Consider the following 18,936-nt stretch of genomic DNA (forward strand, 5'->3'; position numbering starts at 1 on the left):
GTTGCATCACGGACTAATTTTGAAGCGGGGACCTTTCGCTTGTGAGGCGTACGTGATAACCACTACACTATGGAAACTCGCTTGACTGTTGCACCAGAGCCGTCTTGCAAAAAGTGGCATCACGGACTGGCGACGGAGACGGATTTTTAAAAGTGGCTGACAAAAGGTTTGTGGATTTCACACAAAAACCACTGCAGTTACGTAATAACTCTGCTGCAAACACAGGTCAACACACTTTTGGTAGACAGCATACCTAAGTTCACATAAACAAAGTAACTCCCCGTCGGGGAATCGAACCCCGGTCTTCCGCGTGACAGGCGGAGATACTGTCCACTATACTAACGAGAAACGCTTGTATAGATTAGGGTCTTTTGTGACTTGTCACTAGAACCGGCCGCATAGTGGTAGGTTAAGAACCACTGATTAAGATGTTTGTTTTTAATAGATATGCCAACATGATCTTTATTTATATAGCATTTTCACACGCGCTTGAATTTGATAACCAGAAGCATGAAAGGACAATCGATCAGCAAGATATTGCCACTGTGGCTTTAATTAAATTGAATTATTATAAGTAACTAATTGTGTAGTTGGAAATTCAATGTGTATAACTCTGTTGGATTGCAAACATTTGTCCCTGTTTTCCAGTAGTAGTAGTAGTAGTAGTAGTAGTATGATGGCGCCGCGGATGGCAGCCACGGTGAGTCGCTCTCTGTTTCTTTGTCTTATTTTGTGTGTTTTCTGTGTCCTCTGCTGTCCATCCCGGATCACCTTTACCAGAGAAGCGCTGTTAAACATTGGACAGTCTTCTTCTGGTATTTTCTCTCCTGTTCTCTCTGATTCAGACTGTTTGTCGGAGATTCTAGCCGGAGCGGCGGTGCTATACAAGCTAGTGCGACGGCGGCGCGGAAAACGAGCCAGAGCACTCGTAAAGCTGAGGGAGAGAGGGTTCCGTTCTGCCCTACCGTCAATTCATCTGGCGAATGTCCGCTCCCTGGCGAACAAGATGGACGAACTGCTGCTCCTCACTTCAAGGAACACGGACTTCAGCAGATCGGCCGCGCTGTGCTTTGTTGAAACGTGGCTCTGCGAACGAACCCCCCAACACGCCGTGGAGCTAGCGGGGTTTAGGCTAACTCGTGCAGATCGCAGCGCGGAGTTCTCCGGAAAATCAAAGGGAGGTGGTCTCTGTTTCTACATTAATGAACGTTGGTGTACTGATGTCACGGTGTTGAAAGAGTTTTGCAGCCCTCTCTTAGAAACACTTTTCATGAACTGCCGGCCGTTCTATTCACCACGGGAGTTCTCCTCAATCGTCATGGCGGCTGTTTACATTCCACCACACGTACGTGCGAGTGACGCCACGCAGATGCTGGCTGACCAGGTAACAGAAACTTCTACCAAATTCACTAATTATTGTTCTGGGTGATCTTAACAGGGCGAACCTCGCACACAAAGAATTTTTCAAAGGGCCTGACAAAAAGATTATCATGGCTTGTTTCCACCCGGTTTCGAACCGGGGACCTTTCGCGTGTGAGGCGAACGTGATAACCACTACACTATGGAAACTTGCCTGGCTGCCCCACGAGAGCCGTCTTGCAAAAAGTTGCATCACGGACTAATTTTGAAGCGGGGACCTTTCGCTTGTGAGGCGTACGTGATAACCACTACACTATGGAAACTCGCTTGACTGTTGCACCAGAGCCGTCTTGCAAAAAGTGGCATCACGGACTGGCGACGGAGACGGATTTTTAAAAGTGGCTGACAAAAGGTTTGTGGATTTCACACAAAAACCACTGCAGTTACGTAATAACTCTGCTGCAAACACAGGTCAACACACTTTTGATAGACAGCATACCTAAGTTCACATAAACAAAGTAACTCCCCGTCGGGGAATCGAACCCCGGTCTTCCGCGTGACAGGCGGAGATACTGTCCACTATACGTTACAAACTCCCCAGATACAGACAGCATGTAACGTGTCCCACCAGAGGGGCACAGACTCTGGACTGCTACACCGTGATCAAGGATGCATACCACTCTGTGGCTCGTGCAGCTTTAGGACTCTCGGACCACTGTCTAGTTCATCTGATCCCGGCCTACAGGCAGAAACTAAAAATTTCTAAGCCTGTGGTGAGGACTGTGAGGAAATGGACAGTGGAGTCAAGGCAGGACCTCCAAGCCTGCTTTGACTGCACCGATTGGGGAGTTTTCGAGGCTGCAACTTCAGACTTGCATGAACTCACTGACACTGTCACATCATACATAAGTTTTTGTGAGGATTGTGTGTGCAGACTAAGACCTTCTGCACGTACAACAACGACAAACCTTGGTTTACACCGAACCTCAGGAGGCTGCACAAAGTCAAGGAGGAGGCCTACAGGAGCGGCGACCACGACCTGTTCAAGCTACATTATGGCTACTACATTCACTACATTATGGAAACTTGTCTGGCTGTGAAGCGGGAGCCGTCTTGCAAAAAGTGGCATCACGGACTGGCGAATAGTTTTTCAAAGGGGCTGACAAAACCATTGATGCAGTCTGTTTCCACCCGGTTTCGAGCCGGGGACCTTTCGCGTGTTAGGCGAATGTGATAACCACTACACTATGGAAACCTGCTGTCTGCCACAAGCGACCCGTCTTGCAGAAAGTTGCATCACGGACTAATTTTGAAGCGGGGACCTATCGCTTGTGAGGCGAACGTGATAACCACTACACTATAGAAACTCGCTTGACTGTTGCACCAGAGCCGTCTTGCAAAAAGTGGCATCACGGACTGGCGACGGAGACGAGTTTTTAAAAGTGGCTGAGAAAAAGTTTGTGGATTTCAGTTCTGCATTCAACACCAATGTGCCACAACAACTCCAAACTTGAAATCCACCAACATCATAGTTCACTTCAATTCCGATGAGGCACCATTTCTGTTGCGAATATGGAGTAACAAATGAGCAAACTAATTCATTTATAATTTAGTTAATAGGGTGGAATTCCACTGCCTGCAGTTAACACAAACTGTCACACAAAAACCACTGCAGTTACGTAATAACTCTGCCGCAAACACAGGTTAACACACTTTTGGTAGACAGCATACCTAAGTTCACATAAACAAAGTAACTCCCCGTCGGGGAATCGAACCCCGGTCTTCCGCGTGACAGGCGGAGATACTGTCCACTATACTAACGAGGAACACGTGTGAAGAAGTTCATGACGCTTGTTTCCACCCGGTTCGAAACGGGGACCTTTGGTGTGTATGGCGAACTTGATAACCACTACGCTATGGAGACTTGTCTGACTGTGATGCGGGAGCCGTCTTGCAAAAAGTGGCATCACGGACTGGCCCTGGAGACGAATTTGTCAAATGCGCTGACAAAAGAGCTATCAAGACTTGTTTCCGTCTGGTTTCGAACTGGAGACCTTTCACCTGTGAGGCGAGCGCGATAACCACTACAACAACACCTGTAGAGAGGGGGGATGAGGCGTGCTTGAGGACTGCGAGGGCCGACCTGTCCCGGGGCATCAAAAAGGCAAAGAGGGCGTTCTCTTGCAAAATTACCGCCCACTTCAAGGACAGCAGGGACGCACGGAGCCTTTGGCAGGGCATTCAGACAATCACGATCTACAAGCCCGCGCCGCAGAGCTGTGAGGGCGACGTCCGTCTGCTCAATGACCTTAACCGCTTCTTTGCTCGCTTCGACGCTCGGAACAGCACTTGCCCGCTGAAGGCCACTCCCCCTTCACACGAGCTGCCCCTGTGCCTCTCCGCCGACAGCGTGAGGGGGGCGCTTGCCGCTATCAACATCCGTAAGGCGGCGGGCCCTGACAACATCCCGGGTCGAGCGCTGAAGGACTGCGCTGGTGAGCTGACGGGTGTCTTCTTTAACACTTCCCTGCAGCAGGCCATCGTCCCGTCGTGTTTCAAAGCTGCCACCATCGTACCTGTGCCCAAGAAACCTGCTCCGTCCTGCTTCAATGACTATCGCCCCGTGGCATTTACGCCCATCATCATGAAGTGCTTTGAGCGGCTTGTCATGGAGCACATCCGATCCGTTCTCCCCCCCCACCAGTTCCTACCTCTGCAACTGGCCACTGGACTTCCTCTGTCAGAGGCCACAGGTGGTACGTGTTGGCGACAAAATCTCCGCCAGCATCACGCTGAGCACAGGGGCCCCCCAAGGCTGCGTGCTCAGTCCGCTGCTCTTCACCCTCCTGACGCATGACTGCACTGCAACCTACAGCGACAACCGCATAGTGAAGTTTGCTGATGACACGACTCTGGTGGGTCTCATCACCAAGGGAGACGAGACTCAATACAGGTTGGAGGTTGACCTTCTGACTACGTGGTGCAGGGAAAACAACATCCTGCTGAATGTCGACAAGACCAAGGAGATTGTTGTTGACTTCCGGAAGGGTCACACCCAACACCTGCCACTGACCATCGACGGTGCTGTGGTGGAGACAGTGAGCAACGCCCGGTTCCTGGGGGTGCACATCAGTGAGAATCCCTCCTGGTCCACCAACACCGCATCACTGGCGAAGAAGGCCCAGCGCCGCCTGTACTGTCTGCGGAAACTCAGGCGAGCGAGCGCTCCTCCGGCCGTCATGACTACATTTTACCGTGGCACCATTGAGAGCGTCCTCTCCAGCTGTATTGCTGTTTGGGGTGGCAGCTGCACTGACTACAACCTGAAGGCCCTGCAGCGCATAGTGAACACGGCTGGTAAGATTATTGGTGCTTCACTCCCGTCCTTGAAAGACATTTACATCTCCCATCTCACCCGCAAGGCGACCACGATTGTGAGTGATGTGAGTCACCCCGCTCACTCTTTGTTTGAGCTTCTACCCTCTGGGAAGAGGTACAGGAGCCTGCGCTCCCGCACCACTAGGCTCACCAACAGCTTCATACTCCAGGCTGTTAGGATCCTGAACTCTCTCCCCCTTTCTGCGTAGCGTCCTGTACTTTGCGCTATGCTTACTGTCTGCTGTATGCACACTGGCTCAGTTCTGCGCCTCTTATTTATTGTGTTATTTGTTTATTATTTATTCATCACTCATTATTTATTCATTATTTATTGTTTGTGCCTTCTTGTTTTTATTTTGTGTCGTCTACTTGTATGTCTATCGTGTACTATGTCTCGTCACCGTGGGATAGAGGAAACGGAATTTCGGTTTCTTTTTGTGTCCTGACATATGAAGGGATTGACAATAAAGCAGACTGTGACTTGACTTTGACTATGGAAACTGGCCTGACTATTTTATATAGGCGCCGTCTTGCAAAAAGTGGCATCATGGACGTGCGCAAGAGACAAAAAGTTGCATCACGGACTGGCCCCGGAGAAGAATTTTTCAAAGGGCCTGACAAAAAGATTATCATGGCTTGTTTCCACCCGGTTTCGAACCGGGGACCTTTCGCGTGTGAGGCGAACGTGATAACCACTACACTATGGAAACTTACCTGGCTGCCCCACGAGAGACGTCTTGCAATAAGTTGCATCACGGACTAATTTTGAAGCGGGGACCTTTCGCTTGTGAGGCGTACGTGATAACCACTACACTATGGAAACTCGCTTGACTGTTGCACCAGAGCCGTCTTGCAAAAAGTGGCATCACGGACTGGCGACGGAGACGGATTTTTAAAAGTGGCTGACAAAAGGTTTGTGGATTTCACACAAAAACCACTGCAGTTACGTAATAACTCTGCTGCAAACACAGGTCAACACACTTTTGGTAGACAGCATACCTAAGTTCACATAAACAAAGTAACTCCCCGTCGGGGAATCGAACCCCGGTCTTCCACGTGACAGGCGGAGATACTGTCCACTATACTAACGAGAAACGCTTGTATAGGTTAGGGTCTTTTGTGACTTGTCACTAGAACCGGCCGCATAGTGGTAGGTTAAGAACCACTGATTAAGATGTTTGTTTTTAATAGATATGCCATCATGATCTTTATTTATATAGCATTTTCACACGCGCTTGAATTTGATAACCAGAAGCATGAAAGGACAATCGATCAGCAAGATATTGCCACTGTGGCTTTAATTAAATTGAATTATTATAGGTAACTAATTGTGTAGTTGGAAATTCAATGTGTATAACTCTGTTGGATTGCAAACATTTGTCCCTGTTTTCCAGTAGTAGTAGTAGTAGTAGTAGTAGTATGATGGCGCCGCGGATGGCAGCCACGGTGAGTCGCTCTCTGTTTCTTTGTCTTATTTTGTGTGTTTTCTGTGTCCTCTGCTGTCCATCCCGGATCACTTTTACCAGAGAAGCGCTGTTAAACATTGGACAGTCTTCTTCTGGTATTTTCTCTCCTGTTCTCTCTGATTCAGACTGTTTGTCGGAGATTCTAGCCGGAGCAGCGGTGCTATACAAGCTAGTGCGACGGCGGCGCGGAAAACGAGCCAGAGCACTCGTAAAGCTGAGGCAGAGAGGGTTCCGTTCTGCCCTACCGTCAATTCATCTGGCGAATGTCCGCTCCCTGGCGAACAAGATGGACGAACTGCTGCTCCTCACTTCAAGGAACACGGACTTCAGCAGATCGGCCGCGCTGTGCTTCGTTGAAACGTGGCTCTGCGAACGAACCCCCCAACACGCCGTGGAGCTAGCGGGGTTTAGGCTAACTCGTGCAGATCGCAGCGCGGAGTTCTCCGGAAAATCAAAGGGAGGTGGTCTCTGTTTCTACATTAATGAACGTTGGTGTACTGATGTCACGGTGTTGAAAGAGTTTTGCAGCCCTCTCTTAGAAACACTTTTCATGAACTGCCGGCCGTTCTATTCACCACGGGAGTTCTCCTCAATCGTCATGGCGGCTGTTTACATTCCACCACACGTACGTGCGAGTGAAGCCACGCAGATGCTGGCTGACCAGGTAACAGAAACTTCTACCAAATTCACTAATTATTGTTCTGGGTGATCTTAACAGGGTGAACCTCGCACACAAAGAATTTTTCAAAGGGCCTGACAAAAAGATTATCATGGCTTGTTTCCACCCGGTTTCGAACCGGGGACCTTTCGCGTGTGAGGCGAATGTGATAACCACTACACTATGGAAACTTGCCTGGCTGCCCCACGAGAGCCGTCTTGCAAAAAGTTGCATCACGGACTAATTTTGAAGCGGGGACCTTTCGCTTGTGAGGCGTACGTGATAACCACTACACTATGGAAACTCGCTTGACTGTTGCACCAGAGCCGTCTTGCAAAAAGTGGCATCACGGACTGGCGACGGAGACGGATTTTTAAAAGTGGCTGACAAAAGGTTTGTGGATTTCACACAAAAACCACTGCAGTTACGTAATAACTCTGCTGCAAACACAGGTCAACACACTTTTGGTAGACAGCATACCTAAGTTCACATAAACAAAGTAACTCCCCGTCGGGGAATCGAACCCCGGTCTTCCGCGTGACAGGCGGAGGTACTGTCCACTATACGTTACAAACTCCCCAGATACAGACAGCATGTAACGTGTCCCACCAGAGGGGCACAGACTCTGGACCACTGCTACACCGTGATCAAGGATGCATACCACTCTGTGGCTCGTGCAGCTTTAGGACTCTCGGACCACTGTCTAGTTCATCTGATCCCGGCCTACAGGCAGAAACTAAAAATTTCTAAGCCTGTGGTGAGGACTGTGAGGAAATGGACAGTGGAGTCAAGGCAGGACCTCCAAGCCTGCTTTGACTGCACCGATTGGGGAGTTTTCGAGGCTGCAACTTCAGACTTGCATGAACTCACTGACACTGTCACATCATACATAAGTTTTTGTGAGGATTGTGTGTGCAGACTAAGACCTTCTGCACGTACAACAACGACAAACCTTGGTTTACACCGAACCTCAGGAGGCTGCACAAAGTCAAGGAGGAGGCCTACAGGAGCGGCGACCACGACCTGTTCAAGCTACAATATGGGTACTACATTCACTACATTATGGAAACTTGTCTGGCTGTGAAGCGGGAGCCGTCTTGCAAAAAGTGTCATCACGGACTGGCGCCAGAGAATAGTTTTTCAAAGGGGCTGACAAAAACATTGATGCGGTCTGTTTCCACCCGGTTTCGAGCCGGGGACCTTTCGCGTGTTAGGCGAATGTGATAACCACTACACTATGGAAACCTGCTGTCTGCCACAAGCGACCCGTCTTGCAAAAAGTTGCATCACGGACTCATTTTGAAGCGGGGACCAATCGCTTGTGAGGCGAACGTGATAACCACTACACTATAGAAACTCGCTTGACTGTTGCACCAGAGCCGTCTTGCAAAAAGTGGCATCACGGACTGGCGACGGAGACGGGTTTTTAAAAGTGGCTGACAAAAAGTTTGTGGATTTCAGTTCTGCATTCAACACCAATGTGCCACAACAACTCCAAACTTGAAATCCACAAACATCATAGTTCACTTCAATTCCGATGAGGCACCATTTCTGTTGCGAATATGGAGTAACAAATGAGCAAACTGATTCATTTATAATTTAGTTAATAGGGTGGAATTCCACTGCCTGCAGTTAACACAAACTGTCACACAAAAACCACTGCAGTTACGTAATAACTCTGCCGCAAACACAGGTTAACACACTTTTGGTAGACAGCATACCTAAGTTCACATAAACAAAGTAACTCCCCGTCGGGGAATCGAACCCCGGTCTTCCGCGTGACAGGCGGAGATACTGTCCACTATACTAACGAGGAAGTTTATGACACTTGTTTACACCCGGTTCGAAACGGGGACCTTTGGTGTGTATGGCGAACTTGATAACCACTACGCTATGGAGACTTGTCTGACTGTGATGCGGGAGCCGTCTTGCAAAAAGTGGCATCATGGACTGGCCCTGGAGACGAATTTGTCAAATGCGCTGACAAAAGAGCTAGTATGACTTGGTTCCGTCTGGTTTCTAACTGGAGACCTTTCACCTGTGAGGCGAGCGCGATAACCACTACAACAACACCTGTAGAGAGGGGGGATGAGGCGTGCTTGAGGACTGCGAGGGCCGACCTGTCCCGGGGCATCAAAAAGGCAAAGAGGGCGTTCTCTTGCAAAATTACCGCCCACTTCAAGGACAGCAGGGACGCACGGAGCCTTTGGCAGGGCATTCAGACAATCACGATCTACAAGCCCGCGCCGCAGAGCTGTGAGGGCGACGTCCGTCTGCTCAATGACAGCTACCTACCTACCTCTGGTTTTTAATAGACATGCCAACATGATCTTTATTTATATAGCATTTTCACATGCGCTTGAATTTGAAAATCAAAGGGAGGTGGTCTCTGTTTCTACATTAATGAACGTTGGTGTACTGATGTCACGGTGTTGAAAGAGTTTTGCAGCCCTCTCTTAGAAACACTTTTCATGAACACTTTTCATGCTATCTGCCACAAGCACCGCTTCTTTGCTCGACGCTCGGAACAGCACTTGCCCGCTGAAGGCCACTCCCCCTTCACACGAGCTGCCCCTGTGCCTCTCCGCCGCCAGCGTGAGGGGGGCGCTTGCCGCTATCAACATCCGTAAGGCGGCGGGCCCTGACAACATGCCGGGCCGAGCGCTGAAGGACTGCTCTGGTGAGCTGACGGGTGTCTTCACGGACATCTTTAACACTTCCCTGCAGCAGGCCATCGTCCCGTCGTGTTTCAAAGCTGCCACGATCGTACCTGTGCCGAAGAAACCTGCTCCGTCCTGCTTCAATGACTATCGCCCCGTGGCACTTACGCCCATCATCATGAAGTGCTTTGAGCGGCTTGTCATGGACCACATCTGATCCGTTCTCCCCCCCAAACATTGACCCCTTCCAGTTTGCGTACCGAGCCAAACGGTCCTCTGAGGATGCCATCTGCTCTGCCCTCCACTCTGCCCTCACCCAACTGGAGAGAAGGGACTCGTATGTGAGATTGCTGTTTGTGGACTTCAGTTCTTCCTTCAACACCATTGTGCCACAACGTCTCATCAGCAAACTTGACAAGCTGGGCCTCAGTACCTACCTCTGCAACTGGCCACTGGACTTCCTCTGTCAGAGGCCACAGGTGGTACGTGTTGGCGACAAAATCTCCGCCAGCATCACGCTGAGCACAGGGGCCCCCCAAGGCTGCGTGCTCAGTCCGCTGCTCTTCACCCTCCTGACGCATGACTGCACTGCAACCTACAGCGACAACCGCATAGTGAGGTTTGCTGACGACACGACTCTGGTGGGTCTCATCACCAAGGGAGACGAGACTCAATACAGGTTGGAGGTTGACCTTCTGACCATGTGGTGCAGGGATAACAACCTCCTGCTGAATGTCGACAAGACCAAGGAGATTGTTGTTGCCTTCCGGAAGGGTCACACCCAACACCTGCCGCTGACCATCGACGGTGCTGTGGTGGAGAGAGTGAGCAGCGCCCGGTTCCTGGGGGTGCACATCAGTGAGAATCTCTCCTGGTCCACCAACACCGCATCACTGGCGAAGAAGGCCCAGCGCCGCCTGTACTTTCTGCGGAAACTCAGGCGTGCGAGCGCTCCTCCGGCCGTCATGACTAGTAGCGCAGCAGCTTATTGATTACATGGTCGCCAATAATCAGTCTGGTTTTAGAGCTAATCATTCCACTGAGACAGCACTTGCTAAAGTGACTAACGATCTCCTCATAGCTATGGATTCAAACACTTCGTCTGTACTGTTACTACTCGATCTTAGTGCTGCCTTCGACACTGTAGACTTAGATATTTTATTAGGGCGTCTTAAAAGTTGTGTTGGTATTTCAGGGTCAGCACTAGGCTGGTTCCATTCCTATCTATCAAACAGGACGCACCGAGTGGTCCATGGCAATGCGTCCTCGGAGCTCTATAATGTTACGTGTGGTGTCCCACAGGGATCGGTTCTCGGACCAATCCTTTTTAATATTTATATGATTCCGCTTGGCGACATAATACGCAAATATAATATTAGTTTTCAATGCTATGCGGATGACACCCAATTATATATGCCGTTATCGATGACAGATCCGCGGGATTGTTGTAATCTTGAGGCGTGCCTTGCGGAGATCAAGCAATGGATGTCTTTCAACTTCCTTCGTCTTAACCCAGATAAAACTGAGATGTTGATAATTGGGCCAACTCGTTATCAACACTTATTCAAGGAAACCGCTATAACTATAGATAACCGTACTATCACTCAAAGCGATACTGTAACTAATCTCGGGGTAATATTTGACCAAACTCTCTCCTTTCAAAAGCACATTAAGAATATAACCAGAATTGCGTTTTTTCTTCGTAATATTGCAAAGATTCGTCCGATCCTCTCGACCGGTTATTCATGCGTTCGTCACGTCGCGCCTGGACTACTGTAATGTACTATTGTCGGGTCTTCCTAAGTCCCGCATCAAAAGTCTACAGTTAGTACAAAATGCTGCTGCAAGGCTGCTCTCTCGGACAAGAAAATTTGATCACATTACCCCAATACTAGCCAACTTACATTGGCTCCCGGTCCATTTAAGATGTGATTTCAAGGTTCTTCTATTAACCTATAAATCACTGCATGGCTTAGCGCCTTCATATCTCGTCGACCTAGTTGTTCCTTATGTTCCGTCTCGTAACCTTCGTTCGCAAAACGCTACCCTTTTAGTGGCACCGAGAGCCAAGAAAATGTCTGCAGGCTCTAGAGCATTTTCTATTCGGGCTCCAGAGCTTTGGAATGCCCTACCAATGGATATTAGAACTGCTACCTCAGTAGAAACATTTAAGACACGTCTAAAGACACATTTCTATGACATGGCCTTTAACTTACCTGTAGTGGCCGATTCGGGTGGAGTTTGTTTTCTCTCCCTCTCCACTCCCTCCCTCCCCGGCCGGGGAGGTGGTTAGGTGGCACCCATGCTGACAGCGGCTATCTGGATTCTCGTGGGTTAATTCAGGATGGGGGAACTGCAGCTCAACCTCCTCGTAGACACTGCCAGGACAATTGAGGGCTCCTTCGGCAGCCCTCTGCTCTGACATGGACATCCACTTTTTATTTCATTGATGTTCATGTTGTATCATTTGTGCCATCTCTGCATCCATTCCAACCTGGTGATCCTGAAAGGGGGATCCTTCCATCTGTGGTCCCTTCTCAAGGTTTCTTATTTTCCCCTAGTAGGGGTTTTTAAGTTTTTCCTTGCCCTTTTGGGAGCTTAAGATCAGGGGATGCTTGGAGAATAATTGTCAATTTCTGTCTATGTGAAGCCCTTTGAGACTGCTTGTGATTTAGGGCTATACAACTAAACTTGACTTGACTTGACTACATTTTACCGTGGCACCATTGAGAGCGTCCTCTCCAGCTGTATTGCTGTTTGGGGTGGCAGCTGCACTGACTACAACCTGAAGGCCCTGCAGCGCATAGTGAACACGGCTGGTAAGATTATTGGTGCTTCACTCCCCTCCTTGAAAGACATTTACATCTCCCATGTCACCCGCAAGGCGACCACGATTGTGAGTGATGTGAGTCACCCTGCTCACTCTTTGTTTGAGCTTTTGCCCTCTGGGAAGAGGTACAGGAGCCTGCGCTCCCGCACCACCAGGCTCACCAACAGCTTCATACTCCAGGCTGTTAGGATCCTGAACTCTCTCCCCCTTTCTGCGTAGCGTCCTGTACTTTGCGCTATGCTTACTGTCTGCTGTATGCACACTGGCTCAGTTCTGCGCCTCTTATTTATTGTGTTATTTGTTTATTATTTATTCATCACTCATTATTTATTCATTATTTATTGTTTGTGCCTTCTTGTTTTTATTTTGTGTCGTCTACTTGTATGTCTATCGTGTACTATGTCTCGTCACCGTGGGATAGAGGAAACGGAATTTCGGTTTCTTTTTGTGTCTTGACATATGAAGGGATTGACAATAAAGCAGACTGTGACTTGACTTTGACTATGGAAACTGGCCTGACTATTTTATATAGGAGCCGTCTTGCAAAAAGTGGCATCATGGACGTGCGCAAGAGACAAAAAGTTGCATCACGGACTGGCCACGGAGAAGAATTTTTCAAAGGGCCTGACGAAAAGATTATCATGGCTTGTTTCCACCCGGTTTCGAACCGGGGACCTTTCGCGTGTGAGGCGAACGTGATAACCACTACACTATGGAAACTCGCCTGGCTGCCCCATGAGAGCCGTCTTGCAAAAAGTTGCATCACGGACTAATTTTGAAGCTGGGACCTTTCGCTTGTGAGGCGTACGTGATAACAACTACACTATGGAAACTCGCTTGACTGTTGCACCAGAGCCGTCTTGCAAAAAGTGGCATCACGGACTGGCGCCAGAGAATAGTTTTTCAAAGGGGCTGACAAAAACATTGATGCGGTCTGTTTCCACCCGGTTTCGAGCCGGGGACCTTTCGCGTGTTAGGCGAATGTGATAACCACTACACTATGGAAACATGCTGTCTGCCACAAGCGACCCGTCTTGCAAAAAGTTGCATCACGGACTAATTTTGAAGCGGGGACCTATCGCTTGTGAGGCGAACGTGATAACCACTACACTATAGAAACTCGCTTGACTGTTGCACTAGAGCCGTCTTGCAAAAAGTGGCATCACGGACTGGCGACGGAGACGAGTTTTTAAAAGTTGCTGACAAAAAGTTTGTGGATTTCAGTTCTGCATTCAACACCAATGTGCCACAACAACTCCAAACTTGAAATCCACCAACATCATAGTTCACTTCAATTCCGATGAGGCACCATTTCTGTTGCGAATATGGAGTAACAAATGAGCAAACTAATTCATTTATAATTTAGTTAATAGGGTGGAATTCCACTGCCTGCAGTTAACACAAACTGTCACACAAAAACCACTGCAGTTACGTAATAACTCTGCCGCAAACACAGGTTAACACACTTTTGGTAGACAGCATACCTAAGTTCACATAAACAAAGTAACTCCCCGTCGGGGAATCGAACCCCGGTCTTCCGCGTGACAGGCGGAGATACTGTCCACTATACTAACGAGGAACACCTGTGAAGAAGTTCATGACGCTTGTTTCCACCCGGTTCGAAACGGGGACCTTTGGTGTGTATGGCGAACTTGATAACCACTACGCTATGGAGACTTGTCTGACTGTGATGCGGGAGCCGTCTTGCAAAAAGTGGCATCACGGACTGGCCCTGGAGACGAATTTGTCAAATGCGCTGACAAAAGAGCTATTATGACTTGGTTCCGTCTGGTTTCTAACTGGAGACCTTTCACCTGTGAGGCGAGCGCGATAACCACTACAACAACACCTGTAGAGAGGGGGGATGAGGCGTGCTTGAGGACTGCGAGGGCCGACCTGTCCCGGGGCATCAAAAAGGCAAAGAGGGCGTTCTCTTGCAAAATTACCGCCCACTTCAAGGACAGCAGGGACGCACGGAGCCTTTGGCAGGGCATTCAGACAATCACGATCTACAAGCCAGCGCCGCAGAGCTGTGAGGGCGACGTCCGTCTGCTCAATGACCTTAACCGCTTCTTTGCTCGCTTCGACGCTCGGAAGAGCACTTGCCCGCTGAAGGCCACTCCCCCTTCACACGAGCTGCCCCTGTGCCTCTCCGCCGACAGCGTGAGGGGGGCGCTTGCCGCTATCAACATCTGTAAGGCGGCGGGCCCTGACAACATCCCGGGTCGAGCGCTGAAGGACTGCGCTGGTGAGCTGACGGGTGTCTTCTTTAACACTTCCCTGCAGCAGGCCATCGTCCCGTCGTGTTTCAAAGCTGCCACCATCGTACCTGTGCCCAAAAAACCTACTCCGTCCTGCTTCAATGACTATCGCCCCGTGGCACTTACGTCCATCATCATGAAGTGCTTTGAGGGGCTTGTCATGGAGCACATCCGATCCGTTCTCCCCCCCACCAGTACCTACCTCTGCAACTGGCCACTGGACTTCCTCTGTCAGAGGCCACAGGTGGTACGTGTTGGCGACAAAATCTCCGCCAGCATCACGCTGAGCACAGGGGCCCCCCAAGACTGCGTGCTCAGTCCGCTGCTCTTCACCCTCCTGACGCATGACTGCACTGCAACCTACAGCGACAACCGCATAGTGAAGTTTGCTGATGACACGACTCTGGTGGGTCTCATCACCAAGGGAGACGAGACTCAATACAGGTTGGAGGTTGACCTTCTGACTACGTGGTGCAGGGAAAACAACATCCTGCTGAATGTCGACAAGACCAAGGAGATTGTTGTTGACTTCCGGAAGGGTCACACCCAACACCTGCCACTGACCATCGACGTTGCTGTGGTGGAGAGAGTGAGCAGCGCCTGGTTCCTGGGGGTGCACATCAGTGAGAATCCCTCCTGGTCCACCAACACCGCATCACTGGCGAAGAAGGCCCAGCGCCGCCTGTACTTTCTGCGGAAACTCAGGCGAGCGAGCGCTCCTCCGGCCGTCATGACTACATTTTACCGTGGCACCATTGAGAGCGTCCTCTCCAGCTGTATTGCTGTTTGGGGTGGCAGCTGCACTGACTACAACCTGAAGGCCCTGCAGCGCATAGTGAACACGGCTGGTAAGATTATTGGTGCTTCACTCCCGTCCTTGAAAGACATTTACATCTCCCATCTCACCCGCAAGGCGACCACGATTGTGAGTGATGTGAGTCACCCCGCTCACTCTTTGTTTGAGCTTCTGCCCTCTGGGAAGAGGTACAGGAGCCTGCGCTCCCGCACCACCAGGCTCACCAACAGCTTCATACTCCAGGCTGTTAGGATCCTGAACTCTCTCCCCCTTTCTGCGTAGCGTCCTGTACTTTGCGCTATGCTTACTGTCTGCTGTATGCACACTGGCTCAGTTCTGCGCCTCTTATTTATTGTGTTATTTGTTTATTATTTATTCATCACTAATTATTTATTCATTATTTATTGTTTATGCCTTCTTGTTTTTATTTTGTGTCGTCTACTTGTATGTCTATCGTGTACTATGTCTCGTCACCGTGGGATAGAGGAAACGGAATTTCGGTTTCTTTTTGTGTCTTGACATATGAAGGGATTGACAATAAAGCAGACTGTGACTTGACTTTGACTATGGAAACTGGCCTGACTATTTTATATAGGAGCCGTCTTGCAAAAAGTGGCATCATGGACGTACGCAAGAGACAAAAACTTGCATCACGGACTGGCCCCGGAGAAGAATTTTTCAAAGGGCCTGACAGAAAGATTATCATGGCTTGTTTCCACCCGGTTTCGAACCGGGGACCTTGCGCGTGTGAGGCGAACGTGATAACCACTACACTATGGAAACTTGCCTGGCTGCTCCACGAGAGCCGTCTTGCAAAAAGTTGCATCACGGACTAATTTTGAAGCGGGGACCTTTCGCTTGTGAGGCGTACGTGATAACCACTACACTATGGAAACTCGCTTGACTGTTGCACCAGAGCCGTCTTGCAAAAAGTGGCATCACGGACTGGCGACGGAGACGGATTTTTAAAAGTGGCTGACAAAAGGTTTGTGGATTTCACACAAAAACCACTGCAGTTACGTAATAACTCTGCTGCAAACACAGGTCAACACACTTTTGGTAGACAGCATACCTAAGTTCACATAAACAAAGTAACTCCCCGTCGGGGAATCGAACCCCGGTCTTCCGCGTGACAGGCGGAGATACTGTCCACTATACTAACGAGAAACGCTTGTATGGATTAGGGTCTTTTGTGACTTGTCACTAGAACCGGCCGCATAGTGGTAGGTTAAGAACCACTGATTAAGATGTTTGTTTTTAATAGATATGCCAACATGATCTTTATTTATATAGCATTTTCACACGCGCTTGAATTTGATAACCAGAAGCATGAAAGGACAATCGATCAGCAAGATATTGCCACTGTGGCTTTAATTAAATTGAATTATTATAGGTAACTAATTGTGTAGTTGGAAATTCAATGTGTATAACTCTGTTGGATTGCAAACATTTGTCCCTGTTTTCCAGTAGTAGTAGTAGTAGTAGTAGTAGTATGATGGCGCCGCGGATGGCAGCCACGGTGAGTCGCTCTCTGTTTCTTTGTCTTATTTTGTGTGTTTTCTGTGTCCTCTGCTGTCCATCCCGGATCACCTTTACCAGAGAAGCGCTGTTAAACATTGGACAGTCTTCTTCTGGTATTTTCTCTCCTGTTCTCTCTGATTCAGACTGTTTGTCGGAGATTCTAGCCGGAGCGGCGGTGCTATACAAGCTAGTGCGACGGCGGCGCGGAAAACGAGCCAGAGCACTCGTAAAGCTGAGGGAGAGAGGGTTCCGTTCTGCCCTACCGTCAATTCATCTGGCGAATGTCCGCTCCCTGGCGAACAAGATGGACGAACTGCTGCTCCTCACTTCAAGGAACACGGACTTCAGCAGATCGGCCGCGCTGTGCTTTGTTGAAACGTGGCTCTGCGAACGAACCCCCCAACACGCCGTGGAGCTAGCGGGGTTTAGGCTAACTCGTGCAGATCGCAGCGCGGAGTTCTCCGGAAAATCAAAGGGAGGTGGTCTCTGTTTCTACATTAATGAACGTTGGTGTACTGATGTCACGGTGTTGAAAGAGTTTTGCAGCCCTCTCTTAGAAACACTTTTCATGAACTGCCGGCCGTTCTATTCACCACGGGAGTTCTCCTCAATCGTCATGGCGGCTGTTTACATTCCACCACACGTACGTGCGAGTGACGCCACGCAGATGCTGGCTGACCAGGTAACAGAAACTTCTACCAAATTCACTAATTATTGTTCTGGGTGATCTTAACAGGGCGAACCTCGCACACAAAGAATTTTTCAAAGGGCCTGACAAAAAGATTATCATGGCTTGTTTCCACCCGGTTTCGAACCGGGGACCTTTCGCGTGTGAGACGAATGTGATAACCACTACACTATGGAAACTTGCCTGGCTGCCCCACGAGAGCCGTCTTGCAAAAAGTTGCATCACGGACTAATTTTGAAGCGGGGACCTTTCGCTTGTGAGGCGTACGTGATAACCACTACACTATGGAAACTCGCTTGACTGTTGCACCAGAGCCGTCTTGCAAAAAGTGGCATCACGGACTGGCGACGGAGACGGATTTTTAAAAGTGGCTGACAAAAGGTTTGTGGATTTCACACAAAAACCACTGCAGTTACGTAATAACTCTGCTGCAAACACAGGTCAACACACTTTTGATAGACAGCATACCTAAGTTCACATAAACAAAGTAACTCCCCGTCGGGGAATCGAACCCCGGTCTTCCGCGTGACAGGCGGAGATACTGTCCACTATACGTTACAAACTCCCCAGATACAGACAGCATGTAACGTGTCCCACCAGAGGGGCACAGACTCTGGACTGCTACACCGTGATCAAGGATGCATACCACTCTGTGGCTCGTGCAGCTTTAGGACTCTCGGACCACTGTCTAGTTCATCTGATCCCGGCCTACAGGCAGAAACTAAAAATTTCTAAGCCTGTGGTGAGGACTGTGAGGAAATGGACAGTGGAGTCAAGGCAGGACCTCCAAGCCTGCTTTGACTGCACCGATTGGGGAGTTTTCGAGGCTGCAACTTCAGACTTGCATGAACTCACTGACACTGTCACATCATACATAAGTTTTTGTGAGGATTGTGTGTGCAGACTAAGACCTTCTGCACGTACAACAACGACAAACCTTGGTTTACACCGAACCTCAGGAGGCTGCACAAAGTCAAGGAGGAGGCCTACAGGAGCGGCGACCACGACCTGTTCAAGCTACATTATGGCTACTACATTCACTACATTATGGAAACTTGTCTGGCTGTGAAGCGGGAGCCGTCTTGCAAAAAGTGGCATCACGGACTGGCGAATAGTTTTTCAAAGGGGCTGACAAAACCATTGATGCAGTCTGTTTCCACCCGGTTTCGAGCCGGGGACCTTTCGCGTGTTAGGCGAATGTGATAACCACTACACTATGGAAACCTGCTGTCTGCCACAAGCGACCCGTCTTGCAGAAAGTTGCATCACGGACTAATTTTGAAGCGGGGACCTATCGCTTGTGAGGCGAACGTGATAAC

The 18,936-nt window shown here is 49.4% G+C and overlaps 13 non-coding genes across 13 annotated transcripts; all 13 read right to left on the reverse strand.

Moving 5' to 3' along the window:
- Positions 1-1,496: 1,496 nt before the first annotated feature.
- trnav-cac (transfer RNA valine (anticodon CAC)) lies at positions 1,497-1,569 on the reverse strand. Its single transcript has one exon. It is a non-coding gene; the product is annotated as a tRNA-Val (tRNA).
- A 972-nt stretch (positions 1,570-2,541) lies between these two features.
- On the reverse strand, positions 2,542-2,614 carry trnav-aac (transfer RNA valine (anticodon AAC)). Its single transcript has one exon. It is a non-coding gene; the product is annotated as a tRNA-Val (tRNA).
- A 499-nt stretch (positions 2,615-3,113) lies between these two features.
- On the reverse strand, positions 3,114-3,185 carry trnad-guc (transfer RNA aspartic acid (anticodon GUC)). The gene has a single exon. It is a non-coding gene; the product is annotated as a tRNA-Asp (tRNA).
- A 2,189-nt stretch (positions 3,186-5,374) lies between these two features.
- trnav-cac (transfer RNA valine (anticodon CAC)) lies at positions 5,375-5,447 on the reverse strand. Its single transcript has one exon. It is a non-coding gene; the product is annotated as a tRNA-Val (tRNA).
- Positions 5,448-6,979: 1,532 nt separating this feature from the next.
- trnav-cac (transfer RNA valine (anticodon CAC)) lies at positions 6,980-7,052 on the reverse strand. The gene has a single exon. It is a non-coding gene; the product is annotated as a tRNA-Val (tRNA).
- Positions 7,053-8,033: 981 nt separating this feature from the next.
- On the reverse strand, positions 8,034-8,106 carry trnav-aac (transfer RNA valine (anticodon AAC)). Its single transcript has one exon. It is a non-coding gene; the product is annotated as a tRNA-Val (tRNA).
- A 499-nt stretch (positions 8,107-8,605) lies between these two features.
- On the reverse strand, positions 8,606-8,677 carry trnad-guc (transfer RNA aspartic acid (anticodon GUC)). The gene has a single exon. It is a non-coding gene; the product is annotated as a tRNA-Asp (tRNA).
- Positions 8,678-12,998: 4,321 nt separating this feature from the next.
- On the reverse strand, positions 12,999-13,071 carry trnav-cac (transfer RNA valine (anticodon CAC)). The gene has a single exon. It is a non-coding gene; the product is annotated as a tRNA-Val (tRNA).
- Positions 13,072-13,286: 215 nt separating this feature from the next.
- Positions 13,287-13,359, reverse strand: trnav-aac (transfer RNA valine (anticodon AAC)). Its single transcript has one exon. It is a non-coding gene; the product is annotated as a tRNA-Val (tRNA).
- A 499-nt stretch (positions 13,360-13,858) lies between these two features.
- Positions 13,859-13,930, reverse strand: trnad-guc (transfer RNA aspartic acid (anticodon GUC)). The gene has a single exon. It is a non-coding gene; the product is annotated as a tRNA-Asp (tRNA).
- A 2,188-nt stretch (positions 13,931-16,118) lies between these two features.
- trnav-cac (transfer RNA valine (anticodon CAC)) lies at positions 16,119-16,191 on the reverse strand. Its single transcript has one exon. It is a non-coding gene; the product is annotated as a tRNA-Val (tRNA).
- Positions 16,192-17,723: 1,532 nt separating this feature from the next.
- Positions 17,724-17,796, reverse strand: trnav-cac (transfer RNA valine (anticodon CAC)). The gene has a single exon. It is a non-coding gene; the product is annotated as a tRNA-Val (tRNA).
- Positions 17,797-18,768: 972 nt separating this feature from the next.
- Positions 18,769-18,841, reverse strand: trnav-aac (transfer RNA valine (anticodon AAC)). Its single transcript has one exon. It is a non-coding gene; the product is annotated as a tRNA-Val (tRNA).
- Between the last annotated feature and the right edge of the window lie 95 nt (positions 18,842-18,936).

This window comes from Syngnathus typhle, linkage group LG1 (assembly GCF_033458585.1).
Source record: "Syngnathus typhle isolate RoL2023-S1 ecotype Sweden linkage group LG1, RoL_Styp_1.0, whole genome shotgun sequence".
Lineage (NCBI taxonomy): Eukaryota > Metazoa > Chordata > Actinopteri > Syngnathiformes > Syngnathidae > Syngnathus > Syngnathus typhle.